This window comes from Heptranchias perlo, chromosome 30 (assembly GCF_035084215.1).
Source record: "Heptranchias perlo isolate sHepPer1 chromosome 30, sHepPer1.hap1, whole genome shotgun sequence".
In the NCBI taxonomy this organism is placed as follows: Eukaryota; Metazoa; Chordata; class Chondrichthyes; order Hexanchiformes; family Hexanchidae; genus Heptranchias; species Heptranchias perlo.
The window spans coordinates 33,304,137-33,321,118 of record NC_090354.1 but is presented as its reverse complement, the minus strand read 5'-3'; the positions used below and the strand labels follow the sequence as shown (position 1 = coordinate 33,321,118).

The window sequence follows — 16,982 nt, the reverse complement described above, 5'->3', positions numbered from 1 at the left end:
GGGATCGTGAGTTGTGAGGAGGATGCAAAGAGGCTTCAAGGCGATTTAGACAAGTTGAGTGAGTGGGCAAATACATGGCAGATGCAGTATAATGTGGATAAATGTGAAGTTATCCAATTCAGAAAGAAAAACAGAAAGGCAGAGTATTATTTAAATGGTGATAGATTGGGAAATGTTGATGTACAAAGGGACCTGGGTGTTCTTGTACACCAGTCACTGAAAGCAAACATGCAGGTGCAGCAAGCAGTTAGGAAGGCAAATGGTATGTTGGCCTTCATTGCAAGAGGATTTGAGTACAGGAGCAAGGATGTCTTACTGCAGTTATACAGGGCCTTGGTGAGACCACACCTGGAGTATTGTGTGCAGTTTTGGTCTCCTTACCTAAGAAAGGATATACTTGCCATAGAGGGAGTGCAGCGAAGGTTCACCAGACTGATTCCTGGGATGGCAGGACTGTCGTATGAGGAGAGATTGGGTCGACTAGGCCTGTATTCACTTGAGTTTAGAAGAATGAGAAGGGATCACATTGAAACATATAAAATTCTGACTGGGTTAGACAGACTGGATGCAGGGAGGATGTTTCCCCTGGCTGGGGGGGGGTCCAGAACGAGGGGTCACAGTCTCAGGATACGGGGTAGGACATTTAGGACTGAAATGAGGAGAAATTTCTTCACTCAGAGGGTGGTGAACCTGTGGAATTCTCTACCACAGAAGGCTGTGGAGGTCAAGTCACTGAATATATTTAAGAAGGAGCTAGATAGATTTCTAGACACAAAAGGCATCAAGGGGTATGGGGAGAGCGCGGGAATATGGTGTTGAGATAGAGGATCAGCCATGATCATATTGAATGGCGGAGCAGGCTCGAAGGGCTGAATGGCCTACTCCTGCGATTATTTTCTATGTTTCCATATAATAACATCCTGTGCGTTTGTGGGTATAACGCTCCTGTATATATATTATATAATAACACACCGTGTGTTACTGGGTATAACGCTCCTGTATATATTATATAATAACACACCGTGTGTTACTGGGTATAACACTCCTGCATATATATTACATAATTACACACCGTGTGTTACTGGGTATTACGCTCCTGTATATATTATATAATAACACATTGTGTGTTACTGGGTATAACACTCCTGTATATATATTATATAATAACTCACCGTGTGTTACTGGGTATAACAATCCAGCATATATATTACATAATTACACACCGTGTGTTACTGGGTATTACGCTCCTGTATATATTATATAATAACACATTGTGTGTTACTGGGTATAACGCGCCTGTATATATATTATATAATAACACACCACGTGTTAGTGGGTATAACACTCCTGTATACATAATATATAATTACACACCGTGTGCTACTGGGTATAAGACACCTGTATATATTATATAATAACACACCATGTGTTACTGCGTATAACACTCCTGTATATATATTATATAATAACACACCGTGTGTTAGTGGGTATAACGCTCCTGTATACATATATATATAGAAAATAATTACACATCGTGTGTAACTGGGTATAACACTCCTGTACACATTATATAATAACACAATGTGTGTTATTGTGCATAACACTCCTGTATATATATTATATAATTACACAACGTGTGTTACATGGTAAAACACTCCTGTGTATATTATATAATAACTCTCCGTGTGTTACTCGGTATAACGCTCTTATATAAATAATATACAATAACAAACTCTGTGTTACTGGGTATGACGCTCCTGTATATACATTATATAATAACTCACCGTGTGTTACTGGGTATAACACTCCTGTATATATTATATTATAACACAATATGTGTTACTGGGTATAACACTCCTGTATATATATTATATAACAACAGACCGTGTGTTACTGGGTATAACACTCCTGCATGTATTATATTATAACACAATATGTGTTACTGTGTATAACGCTCCTGAATATATATTATATAATAACACACCGTGTGTTACTGGGTATAATACTCCTCTATATATTACATAATTACACACAGTGTGTTACTGGGTATAACGCTTCTGTGTATATATTAAATAATAACACACTGTGTGTTACTGGGTATAACACTCCTATATATATCATATGATAACTCACCATGTGTTACTGGGTATAACACTCCTGTATATATATTATATAATAACTCACCATGTGTTACGCTTCTGTGTATATATTAAATAATAACTCACCGTGTGTTACTGAGTATAACACTCCTGTACATATATTATATAATTACACACAGTGTGTTACTGGGTATAACGCTCCTGTATATATTATATAATAACACACCATGTGTTATAAGAACATAAGAACATAAGAAATAGGAGCAGGAGTAGGCCAATCGGCCCCTCAAGCCTGCTCCGCCATTCAATAAGATCATGGCTGATCTGATCCTAACCTCAAATCTAAATTCATGTCCAATTTCCTGCCCGCTCCCCGTAACCCCTAATTCCCTTTACTTCTAGGAAACTGTCTATTTCTGTTTTAAATTCATTTAATGATGTAGCTTCCACAGCTTCCTGGGGCAGCAAATTCCACAGACCGACTACCCTCTGAGTGAAGAAGTTTCTCCTCATCTCAGTTTTGAAAGAGCAGCCCCTTATTCTAAGATTATGCCCCCTGGTTCTAGTTTCACCCATCCTTGGGAACATCCTTACCGCATCCACCCGATCAAGCCCCTTCACAATCTTATATGTTTCAATAAGATCGCCTCTCATTCTTCTGAACTCCGATGAGTAGAGTCCCAATCTACTCAACCTCTCCTCATATGTCCACCCCCTCATCCCCGGGATTAACCGAGTGAACCTTCTTTGTACTGCCTCGAGAGCAAGTATGTCTTTTCTTAAGTATGGACACCAAAACTGTATGCAGTATTCCAGGTGCGGTCTCACCAATACCTTATATTAAGTGGTGTTAGTGGGTATAACGCTCCTGTATATATATTATATAATAACACACCGTGTGTTAGTGGGTATAACGCTCCTGTATATATATTATATAATAACACATCGTGTGTTACTGGGCATAACGCTCCTGTATATACTATATAATAACACACCATGTGTTAGTGGTTATAATGCTCGTGTATATATATTATATAATTACACACCGTGTGTTACTGGGTATAACACGCCTGCATATATTATATAGTAATACACATGTGTAACTGGGTATAACGCTCCTGCATATATATTATATAATAACACACCGTGTGTTACCAGGTATAACACTCCTGTATATATTATATAATAACACACCGTGTGTTACTGAGTATAACGCTCATGTATATATCATATAATAACACACCGTGTGTTACTGAGAATAACACTCCTGTATAAATATATTGTATAATTACACACTGTGTTACTAGGGATAACGCTCGTGCATATATATTATATAATAACACACCACCTGTTACTGGGTATAAGCCTCCTGTATATATATTATATAATAACACACCTTGTGTTACTGGGTATAACACTCCTGTATATATTATATAATATCACACCGTGTGTTACTGGGTATAACACTCCGTATATATTATATAATATCACACCGTGTGTTACTGGGTATAACACTCCGTATATATTATATAATAACACACCGTGTGTTACTGGGGATAACGCTCCTGCACTTATTATATAATAACACTCCATATGATACTGGGTATAACACTCCGTATATATTATATAATTACACACTGTGTGTTACTGGGTATAACACTCCTCTATATATTATATAATAACACACCTTGTGTTACTGGGTATAACACTCCTGCACACATATTATATAATAACACATCGTGTGTAACTAGGTATAACACTCCTGTATATATTATATCATAACAAACTCTGTGTTACTGGGTATAATGCTCCTGTATATATATTTTTTAATAACTCACCGTGTGTTACTGTGTATTACGCTCCTGTGTATATGTTAAATAATAACTCACTGTGTGTTACTGGGGATAACGCTCCTGCACTTATTATAGAATAACACTCCATATGATACTGGGTATCACACTCCGTATATATTATATAATTACACACCGTGTGTTACTGGGTATAACACTCCTCTATATATTATATAATAACACACCGTGTGTTACTGGGTATAACACTCCTGTATGTATATTATATAATAACACACCGTGTGTTACTGGGTATAACACTCCTGTATATATTATATAATAACACGCCGTGTGTTACTGGGTATAACACTCCTGTATATATATTATATGATAACTCACTGTGTGTTACTGGGTATTACGCTCCTGTATATATATTATATAATAACACACCTTGTGTTACTGGGTATCACACTCCTGTACGTATAATATAATAACACATCTTGTGTTACTGGGTATAACACTCCTGCATATATTATATAATAACACACCGTGTGTTACTGGGTATAACGCTCCTGTATATAAATTATATAATAACTCACCTTGTGTGACTGGGTATAAAGCTCCTGTATATATATTATATAATAACACACCGTGTGTTACTGGGAATAACACTCCTGTTTATATTATATAAAACACATTGTGTGTTACTGGGTATAACACTCCTGTATATATATTATATGATAACTCACTGTGTGTTACTGGGTATTACGCTCCTGTATATATATTATATAATAACACACCTTGTGTTACTGGGAATAACACTCCTGTATATATTATATAATAACACACCGTGTGTTACTGGGTATAACACTCCTGTATATATTATATAATAACACACCGTGTGTTACTGGGTATAACGCTCCTGTATATATATTAAATAATAACACACCGTGTGTTACTTGGTATGACCCTTCTGTATATATATCAGATAATAATGCACCGTGTGTTACTGGGCATAACGCTACTGCATATAGATTATGTAATAACTCACCATGTGTTACCGTGTATTACGCTCCTATATATATATTATATAATAACAAACTCTGTGTTACTGTGTATGACGCTCCTGTGTATATATTATATAATAACTCACCGTATGTTACTGGGTATAATGCTCCTGTATATATATTATATAATAACACACCGTGTGTTACTGGGTATAACCCTCCTGTATATATATTATATTATAACTCACCGTATGTTACTGGGCATAACGCTCCTGCATATATATTATATAATAACACACCATGTGTTACTGGGTATAACACTCCTGTATATATTATATAATAACACACCATGTGTTACTGGGTATAACACTCCTGTATATATATTATATAATAACACACCGTGTGTTACTGGGTATAACACTCCTGTACATATATTATATAATAACACACCGTGTGTTACTGGGTATAACACTCCTGTACATATTATATAATTACACACCGTGTGTTACTGGGTATAACACTCCTGTACATATTATATAATAACACACCGTGTGTTACTGGGTATAACACTCCTGTATATATTATATAATAACACACCGTGTGTTACTGGGTATAACACTCCTGTATATATTATATAATAACACACCATGTGTTACTGGGTATAACACTCCTGTATATATTATATAATAACACACCGTGTGTTACTGGGGATAACGCTCCTGCACTTATTATATAATAACACTCCATATGATACTGGGTATAACACTCCGTATATATTATATAATTACACACTGTGTGTTACTGGGTATAACACTCCTCTATATATTATATAATAACACACCTTGTGTTACTGGGTATAACACTCCTGCACACATATTATATAATAACACATCGTGTGTAACTAGGTATAACACTCCTGTATATATTATATCATAACAAACTCTGTGTTACTGGGTATAATGCTCCTGTATATATATTATATGATAACTCACTGTGTGTTACTGGGTATTACGCTCCTGTATATATATTATATAATAACACACCTTGTGTTACTGGGGATAACGCTCCTGCACTTATTATAGAATAACACTCCATATGATACTGGGTATCACACTCCGTATATATTATATAATTACACACCGTGTGTTACTGGGTATAACACTCCTCTATATATTATATAATAACACACCGTGTGTTACTGGGTATAACACTCCTGTATATATTATATAATAACACGCCGTGTGTTACTGGGTATAACACTCCTGTATATATATTATATGATAACTCACTGTGTGTTACTGGGTATTACGCTCCTGTATATATATTATATAATAACACACCTTGTGTTACTGGGTATCACACTCCTGTACGTATAATATAATAACACATCTTGTGTTACTGGGTATAACACTCCTGCATATATTATATAATAACACACCGTGTGTTACTGGGTATAACGCTCCTGTATATAAATTATATAATAACTCACCTTGTGTGACTGGGTATAAAGCTCCTGTATATATATTATATAATAACACACCGTGTGTTACTGGGAATAACACTCCTGTTTATATTATATAAAACACATTGTGTGTTACTGGGTATAACACTCCTGTATATATTATATAATAACACACCGTGTGTTACTGGGTATAACACTCCTGTATATATTATATAATTACACACCATGTGTTACTGGGTATAACACTCCTGTATATATTATATAATAACACACCATGTGTTACTGGGTATAACACTCCTGTATATATTATATAATTACACACCATGTGTTACTGGGTATAACACTCCTGTATATATTATATAATTACACACCATGTGTTACTGGGTATAACACTCCTGTATATATTATATAATTACACACCATGTGTTACTGGGTATAACACTCCTGTATATATTATATAATAACACACCTTGTGTTACTGGGTATAACACTCCTGTATATATATTATATAATAACACACCGTGTGTTACTGGGTATAACACTCCTGTATATATATTATATAATAACACACCGTGCGTTACTGGGTATAACACTCCTGTATATATTATATAATAACACACCGTGCGTTACTGGGTATAACACTCCTGTATATATTATATAATAACACACCGTGCGTTACTGGGTATAACACTCCTGTATATATTATATAATAACACACCGTGCGTTACTGGGTATAACACTCCTGTATATATTATATAATAACACACCGTGTGTTACTGGGTATAACACTCCTGTATATATTATATAATTACACACCATATGTTACTGGGTATAACACTCCTGTATATATTATATAATTACACACCATGTGTTACTGGGTATAACACTCCTGTATATATTATATAATAACACACCATGTGTTACTGGGTATAACACTCCTGTATATATATTACATAATAACACACCGTGTGTTACTGGGTATAACACTCCTGTATATATTATATAATAACACACCGTGTGTTACTGGGTATAACACTCCTGTATATATTATATAATAACACACCGTGTGTTACTGGGTATAACACTCCTGTATATATTATATAATAACACACCGTGTGTTACTGGGTATAACACTCCTGTATATATTATATAATAACACACCGTGTGTTACTGGGTATAACACTCCTGTATATATTATATAATTACACACCATGTGTTACTGGGTATAACACTCCTGTATATATTATATAATAACACACCATGTGTTACTGGGTATAACACTCCTGTATATATTATATAATTACACACCATGTGTTACTGGGTATAACACTCCTGTATATATTATATAATAACACACCATGTGTTACTGGGTATAACACTCCTGTATATATTATATAATTACACACCATGTGTTACTGGGTATAACACTCCTGTATATATTATATAATTACACACCATGTGTTACTGGGTATAACACTCCTGTATATATTATATAATTACACACCATGTGTTACTGGGTATAACACTCCTGTATATATTATATAATAACACACCTTGTGTTACTGGGTATAACACTCCTGTATATATATTATATAATAACACACCGTGTGTTACTGGGTATAACACTCCTGTATATATATTATATAATAACACACCGTGCGTTACTGGGTATAACACTCCTGTATATATTATATAATAACACACCGTGCGTTACTGGGTATAACACTCCTGTATATATTATATAATAACACACCGTGCGTTACTGGGTATAACACTCCTGTATATATTATATAATTACACACCGTGCGTTACTGGGTATAACACTCCTGTATATATATTACATAATAACACACCGTGTGTTACTGGGTATAACACTCCTGTATATATTATATAATAACACACCGTGTGTTACTGGGTATAACACTCCTGTATATATTATATAATAACACACCGTGTGTTACTGGGTATAACACTCCTGTATATATTATATACTAACACACCGTGTGTTACTGGGTATAACACTCCTGTATATATTATATAATAACACACCGTGTGTTACTGGGTATAACACTCCTGTATATATTATATAATAACACACCGTGTGTTACTGGGTATAACACTCCTGTATATATTATATAATAACACACCGTGTGTTACTGGGTATAACACTCCTGTATATATTATATAATTACACACCATGTGTTACTGGGTATAACACTCCTGTATATATTATATAATAACACACCATGTGTTACTGGGTATAACACTCCTGTATATATTATATAATTACACACCATGTGTTACTGGGTATAACACTCCTGTATATATTATATAATTACACACCATGTGTTACTGGGTATAACACTCCTGTATATATTATATAATTACACACCATGTGTTACTGGGTATAACACTCCTGTATATATTATATAATAACACACCTTGTGTTACTGGGTATAACACTCCTGTATATATATTATATAATAACACACCGTGTGTTACTGGGTATAACACTCCTGTATATATATTATATAATAACACACCGTGCGTTACTGGGTATAACACTCCTGTATATATTATATAATAACACACCGTGCGTTACTGGGTATAACACTCCTGTATATATTATATAATAACACACCGTGCGTTACTGGGTATAACACTCCTGTATATATTATATAATTACACACCGTGCGTTACTGGGTATAACACTCCTGTATATATATTACATAATAACACACCGTGTGTTACTGGGTATAACACTCCTGTATATATTATATAATAACACACCGTGTGTTACTGGGTATAACACTCCTGTATATATTATATAATAACACACCGTGTGTTACTGGGTATAACACTCCTGTATATATTATATACTAACACACCGTGTGTTACTGGGTATAACACTCCTGTATATATTATATAATAACACACCGTGTGTTACTGGGTATAACACTCCTGTATATATTATATAATAACACACCGTGTGTTACTGGGTATAACACTCCTGTATATATTATATAATAACACACCGTGTGTTACTGGGTATAACACTCCTGTATATATTGCAATCATCTAATGCTGGATCCCGCTGAAAGGTTCGATATCAGACCAGGACCCGGGTGTGTTTTTTTTTATTCGTTCATGGGATGTGGGTGTCGCTGGCAATGCCAGCATTTATTGCCCATCTCTAATTGCCCTTGAGAAGGTGGTGGTGAGCCGCCTTCTTGAACAGCTGCAGTCCAAGGCGGGATGGTGTGTGACTTGGAGGGGAGCGTGCAGGCGTAGTTTATCCCATGTGCCTGCTGCCCTTGTCCTTCTAGGTGGTAGAGGTCGCGGGTTTGGGAGGTGCTGTCGAAGAAGCCTTGGCGAGTTGCTGCAGTGCATCCTGTGGATGGTACACACTGCAGCCACAGTGCACCGGTGGTGGAGGGAGTGAATGTTTAGGGTGGTGGATGGGGTGCCAATCAAGCGGCTGCTTTGTCCTGGATGGTGTCGAGCTTCTTGAGTGTTGTTGGAGCTGCACTCATCCAGGCAAGTGGAGAGTATTCCATCACACTCCTGACTTGTGCCTTGTAGATGGTGGAAAGGCTTTGGGGAGTCAGGAGGTGAGTCACTCGCCGCAGAATACCCAGCCTCTGACCTGCTCTTGTAGCCACAGTATTTATATGGCTGGTCCAGTTATGTTTCTGGTCAATGGTGACCCCCAGGATGTTGATGGTGGGGGATTCAGCGATGGTAATGCCGTTGAATGTCATGGGGAGATGGTTAGATTCTCTTTTGTTGGAGATGGTCATTGCCTGGCACTTGTCTGGCGCGAATGTTACTTGGCACTTATCAGCCTTGCCTGGATGTTGTCCAGGCCTTGCTGCATGCAGGCACAGACTGCTTCATTATTCGAGGGGTTGCGAATGGAATTGAACACTGTGCAATCATCAATGACCTTATGATGGAGTGAAGGTCATTGATGAAGCAGCTAAAGATCGTTGGGCCTGGGACACTGCCCTGAGGAACTCCTGCAGCAATGTACTGGGGCTGAGATGATTGGCCTCCAACAATCACTACCATCTTCCTTTGTGCTAGGTATGACTCCAGCCACTGGAGAGTTTTCCCCCTGATTCCCATTTACTTCAATTTTACTAGGGCTCCTTGGTGCCACACTTGGTCAAATGCTGCCTTGATGTCAAGGGCAGTCATTCTCACCTCACCCCTGGAATTCAGCTCTTTTGTCCATGTTTGGACCAAGGCTGTAATGAGGTCTGGAGCCGAGTGGTCCTGGCGGAACCCAAACTGAGCATCGGTGAGCAGGTTATTGGTGAGTAAGTGCCGCTTGTGTGATATACCAACCTGATTTGAGAAATCCTGCTTGGCCTTTGAAGGGGTTGAGTCTCAGCTCACCACTTGGAATGTCAGCCCTGTGAAGTGAGGAGAGGCTAGACTGGCCCATATAGGACACAGGGTAAGATCGGTGTTGATTTGATTCAGACAAGCCGTGCCTGCCTGCAGCTGGCAATCAGCCTGGGCCACAAAGATGAGCCACTTTGTTTCCCCAAAGTTTTCAGTATTATCCCCAATACCCGGGACTGAAGGCGGCACCAGTCAGGGTGCTGGGGTGGGTGATTCCGGCAACACGTCTCCTGCATTGGCGCAGTGACCCTCAGGCCCCAGGCTCGTGAGGGACCTTGGCACTGACCCAGCAAACCCCAGCAGGGCACGGGTGGGCCTGATTCCGGTTTAACTTCCCGGATCGTGGCCTGCGAATATTTGACCCCTGAACATAACCCATGGTGGATGGGTAACGCCTGCGGTTATCTGTCAGTAGTGTGGCCCTATCTGAAGGAGATGAGTTCCTTCCCAGCTGGGACAGGACCCAGTCTGAAGGGTCCTCCAGCCTAACTGTGCTCAACATGTTAAACAAAGCAGTAGCACCACCTCCCTCCTGGAGCTCATTTATCCAAGAGCTTCCAGAACCATCCAGCTGAACGATTGTCGGGTGTCAGAGTGGACCCTGTGCTCGGACCTGCCCCCCTGTATCTCTGAATGCTTGATTCGAGCTGTAGGCAGGCTGAGGCACTGAGCTGCAGGATTTACGTATTTTATTTCTCTATTTTTATTTGGGAAGCTGAGCATTAGCCTGTCCCTCCGCTTGCTGCATTAATTAGCACAAGACGTCAGACTCCTGTCAGCTCTGTTCCTGTAATCTAACCCGACTGCAGCTCCTGCCCGTTTCCCTGTAATCTAACCCTGCCCATAATAGACACTTATCTAATGCTCGGCCTGGCTCTGACACTGAACACACCCCCTGGTCTGTCGGCGTCTCACACACTTCCAGCCACGGCCTGCTCTCCTCCTCCTCACAGCTTGCTTCCCACAATGATTCAGGTTCTTCTCCGAGGCTGAGCCTTATCGTGCAGGGTGAGTAGAATGTGATACAATCTGGGGCACATCGTCATTTAAAACATTTTTTAAAAGGAAAGCAGGACTGAGTTGTCCGGTGTGGCAGCACTCTTCGAGCGGACGGCACCAGCCCAGACTGGTGGAAAGAAAGGATCCTCGGTCTGGATTCTCCGTGAAATTACTCGCACAGTCCAAGTGTGTGCCAGCCCATGCCATAAAGCTGCCTCTAATTTGTAGCTCGCTGGAAACTGCATCATCAATCAGTGTGGGAGAAGCCGCAGCATGGCAGCATGAGAGATTGAGCACTTCAAACCAGTGCAGAAAAGGGCTGTGCATCTGAGACTGTTACTGAAGGGGTGCGACCAGCCTCCCCCTGCACTCAGTTAACTGGAATTTGCCGGGGCACCCCCTGGGCAAAGCGTTCCAGCCTTTGATCGCAGTCCATTGATACCTGCGGGGAGGCAATGGTTTGTGTGGAGATTGGACAAGGACGAGATTTGTCTCAGAGCGGCGAGCACCAGGGGCAAGTACCCGGCCTTCCACATGGAGAATGCCGCTAGGGTGAGAACCCAGAGAGTGAGCTCCACTCGCAGAACAGAGCGCCCCAGTGAGTCAGCGTTCGGGGAACTGTACCCCAGTGAGAGTCAGTGTCTGTGGAACTGTACCCCAGTGAGAGTCAGTATCTGTGGAACTGTACCCCAGTGAGAGTCAGTGTCTGTGGAACTGTACCCCAGTGAGAGTCAGCGTTCGGGGAACTGTACCCCAGTGAGAGTCGGTGTCTGTGGAACTGTACCCCAGTGAGAGTCAGTGTCTGTGGAACTGTACCCCAGTGAGAGTCAGTATCTGTGGAACTGTACCCCAGTGAGAGTCAGCGTTCGGGGAACTGTACCCCAGTGAGAGTCGGTGTCTGTGGAACTGTACCCCAGTGAGAGTCAGTGTCTGTAGAACTGTACCCCAGTGAGAGTCAGTGTGTGTAGAACTGTACCCCAGTGAGAGTCAGTGTCTGTGGAACTGTACCCCAGTGAGAGTCAGTGTCTGTAGAACTGTACCCCAGTGAGAGTCAGTGCCTGTAGAACTGTACCCCAGTGAGAGTCAGTGTCTGTGGAACTGTACCCCAGTGAGAGTCAGTGCCTGTAGAACTGTACCCCAGTGGGAGTCAGTGTCTGTGGAACTGTACCCCAGTGAGAGTCAGTGCCTGTAGAACTGTACCCCGGTGAGAGTCAGTGTGTGTGGAACTGTACCCCAGTGGGAGTCAGTGTCTGTGGAACTGTACCCCAGTGAGAGTCAGTGCCTGTAGAACTGTACCCCAGTGAGAGTCAGTGCCTGTAGAACTGTACCCCAGTGGGAGTCAGTGTCTGTGGAACTGTACCCCAGTGAGAGTCAGTGCCTGTAGAACTGTACCCCAGTGAGAGTCAGTGTCTGTGGAACTGTACCCCAGTGAGAGTCAGTGCCTGTAGAACTGTACCCCGGTGAGAGTCAGTGTGTGTGGTATAGGGAGGTATTGCTGCAGTTATATAAGGTATTGGTGAGACCGCACCTGGAATACTGCATACAGTTTTGGTCTCCATACTTAAGAAAAGACATACTTGCTCTCGAGGCAGTACAAAGAAGGTTCACTCGGTTAATCCCGGGGATGAGGGGGTGGACATATGAGGAGAGGTTGAGTAGATTGGGACTCTACTCATTGGAGTTCAGAAGAATGAGAGGCGATCTTATTGAAACATATAAGATTGTGAAGGGGCTTGATCAGGTGGATGCGGTGAGGATGTTCCCAAAGATGGGTGAAACTAGAACCAGGGGGCATAATCTTAGAATAAGGGGCTGCTCTTTCAAAACTGAGATGAGGAGAAACTTCTTCACTCAGAGGGTAGTAGGTCTGTGGAATTTGCTGCCCCAAGAAGCTGTGGAAGCTACATCATTAAATAAATTTAAAACAGAAATAGACAGTTTCCTAGAAGTAAAGGGAATTAGGGGTTACGGGGAGCGGGCAGGAAATTGGACATGAAGCTGAGTTCGGATCGGTCAAGGCCCTGTGGGTGGCGGAGAGGGCCCAGGGGCTGAGTGGCCGGGTCCTGCTCCTACTTCTTGTGTTCTTTAAATTTGAGGTTCGGATCAGATCAGCCATGATCTTATTAAATGGCGGAGCAGGCTCGAGGGGCCGATTGGCCTACTCCTGCTCCTATTTCTTATGTTCTTATGTACTGTACCCCAGTGAGAGTCAGTGTGTCTAATACTCTACCCCAGTGAGAGTCAGTGTGTATAATACTGTACCCCAATGTCAGTCAGTGTCTGTCGAACAGTACCCCAGTGAGAGTCAGTGTGTGTGGAACTGTACCCCAGTGAGAGTCAGTGTGTGTGGAACTGTACCCCAGTGAGAGTCAGTGTGAGTGGAACTGTATCCCAATAAGAGTCAGTGTGTGTACAACGGTATCTCAGGGAGAGTCAGTACCTGTAATACTGTACCGCACTGAGAGTCAGTGTGTGTAATAATGTACCCCAGAAAGAATCGGTGTATGTAGAACTGTACCCCACTTAGAGTCAGCGTGTGTGGAACTGTACCCCAGTCAGAGTCAGTGTGTGTGGAACTGTACCCCAGTGAGAGTCAGTGTCTGTAATACTGTATCCCAGTGAGAGTCAGTGTTGGAGGAATTGTAACCCATTGAGAGTCAGTGCCTGAGGAACAGTATCCCGGAGAGAGTCAGTGTCTGTAATACTGTACGTCACTGAGAGTCTGACGAACTATACCTCAGTGAGAGACAGTGCTTGTGGAACTGTATCCCAGTGACAGTCAGTGTGTGTAAAACTGTAGCCCAGTGACAGTCAGTGTGTGTAAAACTGTACCCCTCTGAGAGTCGGTGTCTGTGTGACTGTACCCCACTGAAAGTCATTGTTTGTGGAACTGTTCTGCAGTGAGAGTCAGTGTGTTTAATGTTGTACCCCACTGAGAGTCAGAGTGTGCAGAACTGTACGTCAGTGAGAGTCTGTGTCTGTTGAACTAGAATCATAGAAAGGTTACAGCACGGAAGGAGGCCATTCGGCCCATCGAGTCCGCGCATGCTCCATGTAAGAGCAATCCAGCTAGCCCCACTCCCCCGCCCTATCCCCGTAGACCTGCAAGTTTTTTCCTTTCAAGTATTTATCCAGTTCCCTTTTGAAGGCCATGATTGAATCTGCCTCCACCACCCCCTCGGGCAGTGCATTCCAGATCCTAAACACTCGCTGTGTAAAAACGTTTTTCCTCATGTCACCTTTGGTTCTTTTGCCAATCACCTTAAATCTATGTCCTCTGGTTCTTGACCCTTCCACCAATGGGAACAGTTTCTCTCTATCTACTCCATCTAGACCCTTCATGATTTTAAATACCTCTATCAAATCTCCTCGCAACCGACTCTGTTCCAAGGAGAACAACCCCAGCTTCTCCAATCTATCCACATAACTAAAGTCCCTCATCCCTGGAACCATTCTAGTAAATCTCTTTTGCACCCTCTCTAAGGCCTTCACATCTTTCCCAAAGTGCGGTGCCCAGAACTGGACACAATACTCCAGTTGTGGCCAAACCAGTGTTTTATAAAGTTTCATCATGACTTCCATACTTTTGTACTCTATGCCTCTATTTATAAAGCCCAGGATCCCGTATGCTTTTTTAACCACTTTCTCAACCTGCCCTGCCACCTTCAACGATTTGTGCACATATACCCCCAGATCTCCCTGTTCCTGTACCCTTTTTAGGATTGTGCCCTCGAGTTTATATTGCCTCTCCTCTTTCTTCCTACAGAAATGTATCACGTCGCATTTTTCTGCGTTAAATTTCATCTGCCACGTGTCTGCCCATTCCACCAGCCTGTCTATGTCCTCTTCAAGTCTATCACTATCCTCCTCACTGTTTACTTCCCTTCCAAGTTTTGTGTCATCCGCATATTTTGAAATTGTGCCCTGTACACCCAAGTCATTAATATATATCAAGAAAAGCAGTGGTCCCAGCACTCACCCCTGGGGAACACCACTGCACACATCCCTCCAGTCCAAAAACAACCATTCATCACTACTCTGTTTCCTGTCCCTTAGCCAATTCTGTATCTATGTTGCAACTTAATTCCATGGGCCGCAATCTTGATGATAAGCCTACCATGCAGCATTTTATCAAACGCCTTTTGAAAGTCCATATACATCACATCAACTGCATTGCCCTCATCTATCCTCTCTGTTACCTCATCAAAAAACTCTATCAGTTATTTAAACACGATTTGCCTTTAAAAATCCGTGCTGGCTTTCTCTAATCAATCTACACTCGTCCAAGTGACTGTTAATTCTGTCCCGGATTATCGATTCTAAAAGTTTCCCCACCGCTGAGGTTAAACTGACTGGCCTATAGTTGCTGGGTTTATCCTTACACCCTTTTTTGAACAAGGTGCAACATTTGCAATTCTCCAGTCCTCCTGCACCACCCCCGGATCTAAAGATGATTGGAAGATTATGGCCAGTACCTCCGCAATTTCCACCCTTACTTCCCTCAGCAACCTAGGATGCATCCCATCTGGACCGGGTGTCTTATTTACTTTAAGTACAGCGAGACTTTCTAGTACCTCCTCTTTATCAATTTTAAGCTCATCCAGTATCTCGACTAGATCTTCCTTTACTGACACTCTGGCAGCATCTTCTTCCTTGGTAAAGACAGATGCAAAGTACTCATTTAGTGCCTCGGCCAATGCCCTCTGCCTCCATGAGTAGATCTCCTTTATGGTCCCTAATCGGCCCCACCCCTCCTCTTACTACCCATTTACTGATTACATAGAATCATAGAATCATAGAAGTTACAACATGGAAACAGGCCCTTCGGCCCAACATGTCCATGTCGCCCAGTTTATACCACTAAGCTAGTCCCAATTGCCTGCACTTGGCCCATATCCCTCTATACCCATCTTACCCATGTAACTGTCCAAATGCTTTTTAAAAGACAAAATTGTACCCGCCTCTACTACTGCCTCTGGCAGCTCGCTCCAGACACTCACCACCCTTTGAGTGAAAAAATTGCCCCTCTGGACCCTTTTGTATCTCTCCCCTCACCTTAAATCTATGCCCCCTCGTTATAGACTCCCCTACCTTTGGGAAAAGATTTTGACTATCTACCTTTTCTATGCCCCTCATTATTTTATAGACTTCTATAAGATCACCCCTTAACCTCCTACTCTCCAGGGAAAAAAGTCCCAGTCTGTCCAACCTCTCCCTA

At 41.3% G+C, this 16,982-nt stretch overlaps 1 protein-coding gene across 3 annotated transcripts in view; it reads left to right on the top strand.

Moving 5' to 3' along the window:
- Window positions 1-16,982, top strand: part of LOC137300197 (microtubule-associated protein tau-like) — a 179,190-nt gene that overhangs the window by 14,982 nt on the left and 147,226 nt on the right. For 2 of the 3 annotated variants that reach the window (XM_067969278.1, XM_067969280.1), the window contains exon 1: window positions 11,676-11,773. The exons of the other annotated variant lie outside the window; for it this stretch is intronic. The gene's annotated coding sequence lies outside the window, so the exon portion shown is untranslated. Of the gene's footprint in view, window positions 1-11,675; window positions 11,774-16,982 lie in introns of those variants that run through there. 3 annotated transcript variants of the gene reach the window in all.